This window comes from Diadema antillarum, unplaced genomic scaffold, assembly GCF_040938485.1.
Source record: "Diadema antillarum isolate AM-2024a unplaced genomic scaffold, OU_Dant_1.0 seq00003046_RagTag, whole genome shotgun sequence".
Taxonomy (NCBI): Eukaryota; Metazoa; Echinodermata; class Echinoidea; order Diadematoida; family Diadematidae; genus Diadema; species Diadema antillarum.
This window is the reverse complement of record NW_027273636.1, coordinates 1536-5844: the sequence shown is the minus strand read 5'-3', so window position 1 is coordinate 5844 and position 4309 is coordinate 1536. Positions and strand designations below refer to the sequence as shown.

The following is a 4309-nucleotide window of genomic DNA, read 5'->3' as shown; positions in this document are numbered from 1 at the left end:
CATAAAGTTTAAATCTCATTGGGCTCCGCTTGCATCAAAGGTGGCTAACTTCAGGTTATCTTGTTGTTAGGTCAGCTCAGTGTGAACCGTACTAACTTCTGCTTCAGCTACACTGCTCCTCAACAATCAATCAGTGCTCCACCCAGCCAGTTGTGTGCCCGCTTTCGGGAGCAATCGATGAGACACGAATTGTCTCCCAGCGGCTCGTGTTCTGTGTATGTATATAATGTGCAAGACCCGTGGCTGATATTAGGAAGTGATGCTTGAAATTGGAGGAAGAGATTGAGACGGGGGCAGGGAGTGAGACGGAGGCACTTCCAAGATACATCATTGAAAACAGTGGGAAAGTCTTGTTCGATGTCCACACACAATTCCTTGGCCCTGTGGTAAGACCGTTGGGTCTCAGGATCAAAATATTCATGATGAAGCCGATGGAGAAGAAGGATGTCGCCTTGAGTCTAGCCTTAGTTTCCTGATGCTCTCCTCCAACAAATCGTCTTGGGTTGTCAGGCGAGTAAAGATGCCTTCTGGGTTTCTCTCAAAGGCAGCCAGAATTCCCTCTCTGTGTTTTCTCTTTGCCAGTTCTGCCAAACACTAAAAGGTGTTATGCAAAAAGGTGATATTCAAGGGGTGTACAAAATTGAAAAATGAAACAGAAATCAGTGCTTCCATTGATGAACATAAAGATATTAATGGACGAACATAAAAGACACTCTCGATACAGAGTATGTTAACTGTCATGACATGGAGTTTTCATTTCAAAAGTACTAATGATGTAATTTCTGCATGACAAAATGACACTGACTAGCATTCACTTTCAAATGCAGTGAAAGTCCACTTTTCTGTGCATTGCTAACTTTATTCCATGACTCACCTCCACACCCCCCCCCCCCCGAATATGGCTGACATGTCCACATATTTACTGCTTTTGTTCTCAAAGTCGTGTCAGCCTTGCATAAGTCTAATCAACTTTGATCAGACATATTCATACAAACGTATTTTACAGAAATATGGAAGAATTACAAACAAAAGATCACTCAGCTTCCCTACAAGATACATGTGAAGACTGAGGGGTAGGTGTGCCAACTCACCTGAATGTCTTGGGTTCATAGATGGCCAAGTGTGAGAGCACCTTCCTGTCCAGCTGAATGTTGTACTGTGACAGACAGGGGATGCACAAAAAAATGGTTTGTCTCAGACAATGTTTCATTATCACAACAGTTATCATAATTTGTGACTAGACCATGCTTTTTAATACAGCATCCCTTTGCATGCATTAGTTGTTGCTATGTAAAGCAAACCTCAGGCACGCTTTCAGGTGGTCGATAACAACTATCATCTGAAAAACATGCATAAAATTTGAATATGTTATTAAACCAGTCTATTGTCCAAGTCCTTTTAACTCACATTCTTTTCTTCTTTTGCTGTGTTCGCGACATCTCATTCCATCTTCAGTATTGTATTGCAATAAATGTACTTGGGTAGCTTGGCATGTGATGGGTCCTTGAATTAATTATTTCTGCACAGTACACTATTGGATCTGAAAATGATCCAAATGGACCATTTGCATGAATTTTCACAAGAATGCTGCAAACAGCAGTGGTGCCTACATACAACTGTGAAAACAACATACAGTATCCTAGGCATTTGAGTATTCTAAAGATCAACAATTTTGTTTCATCTTCAAGGAACATCAAAGAGCCAGTGAAGTCTGACACTCACTCGAGCTTTACGATAGATTTTATTTTGACGCAACCTACCTCCTTTATTGGTCATTGCCTGTATCAGTATACCATCAGTATCTTTGCCACGGGAGCAAAATGAAAATGTTCAAAGATTACAGATGAAAAAAGAAGAAAATTGTCACAGCATACAATAACTTGATAAACAACAGGAAAAAATCTCAATAAAAACAAACAGAACAACTAGTTTCGTATTTCTGTATTTTACAAATATTCCATATAACTACTAACCTTCACCAAGTTTCCCACAAATGTTCCATATTTGATGCCATGTTCTGAGCAGCTGCACCAATCCTCATATTCCACAGCTATAGTTGGGAGACAAAGATAACACAGATATCAAATCACAAATATTTAAGAAAACAAAGTCTTCCTTGAATGTTGTTCTTTTCTTATTGGTTCTCTCTTGTAGTTTTAGAGACTGCAGCTCTGTTTTGTAATGTGTGCTGATTTCAACAAATTTCATCTGGAGACTGATTTCTGAAGAGCATCATGAAAAACTTTGTTAACAAACAGCATCATGCTCTCGGTGCTCACAAGTGTCACACCCCATTACGAACACCTTAAGTATTTTTTTTTCTTCCTCAATCTCATTCCTTCACTTAGAGTACTTGACCGTGAAAAGGGTCAGTATGTGTACACTTGTATCAAAGAACCACTGGCAGAAAGAATAGTAGCAGTTAGAAATGATGATGATGATGATGATGATGATGATGATGATGATGATGATGATGATGATGATGACGATGATGATGAAACAGGCATTTGTATGGTGCCATTTATCTGTAGAAACATTCAAAGGCGCCCAGCTCCCAAAAAAGTGTCACACATCATTCACAAAGTTGCTGGAAAAGATAAGTCTTCAGTTCAGACTTGAGGTATTGAGGCTGCTGCAATTCCGAAGTTGGACTGGTAGAGAGGTGGGTGGATAGGTCAACAGACAAGACTCGCAGTCTGTGGCTGCTACACAAAATGAAACATTGCCAATGGAAGACAGAGTACATAATATCATGTGACCGCCTGGCTCAAAATCCACAAAAAGTCACGCTACAGATTAGGATTCTCTGTAATCAACCACAATACATGTACATAGTCATTTGGGCTGGCCAACTCAAATGTTTAAAGTTTGTCTTACCTGGGAGAGTTATCTCTTCTCTACAACTGTCAAAATTTGGTGGCTTTAAACAAAACTTAAACTGAGATATATCTCAGTTTAAGTTTTGTTTAAAGCCACCAAGCAGTTTTTCTGGCCCATACTTTTTGGGATAGATGCTGCTTTCACTGTGAGTTTCATTGATACTTCTGCACAACATGCCTAAGTGAGGGTAATCAATCTTTCGATCCTCTTTTCTCCCTTTTCTATGAAACCGCACCTCCTAACTCCCTCTCTCTCTCTCTCCCTTATTTCAATCACATTTTAATTTTAATGTGTTAGGATGGTCCAATTTTAACAAGCTACGTATCGTTTTATAGCTTAGAGCTTACTGTTAAGCAGAAATTCATCTTGGTCTACGTTTTGTGGGTTTGAGCTGGACGGTCACATAGTACAAATAGGTGGTTGCCAAATCTAAAAATGTTGAAAGTTGACTTCAATTTTAGAGGAAAATCAGATGAACGAAATGATAGAAGTTGAATAAGTTTGGACAAAATTGAGACCAAACAATGTGGTTGTGGTGAATATCACTGATTTGTGAAGACACAGCAAAGCCTCTGAATTCCAGAACTTTCTTATCTTATGTTCACTTGATGACACTGCTACAATTCTGTTCTGATTGTGTCCAGTTTGGCACTCTATTCACTCAAGCCAACTTGAAAATATAGAACTGTACTGTGACAAATAATCTAAGTTTGAAGATACCGCATTAAGCAAGTGGTCTCTACGGGGAGGTGGCCACTAAGACAGGTATGGCTCTAGCATTATAAATACAAACTCATTTTATATTACAACCCCTAGGACACATTTTCTGCTTATATAACAGGCAAGTTGTAGATGCACATCAATGTGTAGGATGGAGCCAAGTTTATTATGCTTGCCCTCCACTTACCCTTCTTATATCTCCCTTTTTCTTACGCCTTCCCTTGGTGGCATTCTGCAGGCTCTCCTCACAGCTCGCAGGGCTACAGAGTAACAATTTCTGCGTCTCCCAAAGTATCTCTGGACAGCAGCAACAGATGAAAAAGGAAGACAAAGAAAAGAAACATTTTTGATTAGATCTTCTACATTTACACAAATGGGCAAATCCTGGTATCCCCATATACTGTGTTGTAGATAGTGTGAATAATAACTGCTGAACAACTTCACATAAAAACAAAAGAGTGACATGACTTTCTTGAAGTATAAATGGCTCATAAATTTATTCCAAGAACACATTAAAATGCATCTATTGTACCTTTGCTACAAGGAATTACTACCACTTGAATGCACTCACTTGCAGCATTGCTTTACCAGAGTTACAGATTAAACTACAAACTTGTGTCTCATGTGAATAAAACCTTACACAAAGCGACATATTCAACACTGAGCTCTTTTTATAGCTTGGCTACAGTGTCATTACAGTTATTCTTAC

General features: G+C 39.1%; 1 pseudogene; it reads right to left on the bottom strand.

Annotated features, from left to right (window-relative positions):
- Positions 1-417: 417 nt before the first annotated feature.
- Positions 418-3897, bottom strand: LOC139715188 (large ribosomal subunit protein bL20m-like; annotated as a pseudogene).
- Positions 3898-4309: the final 412 nt, after the last annotated feature.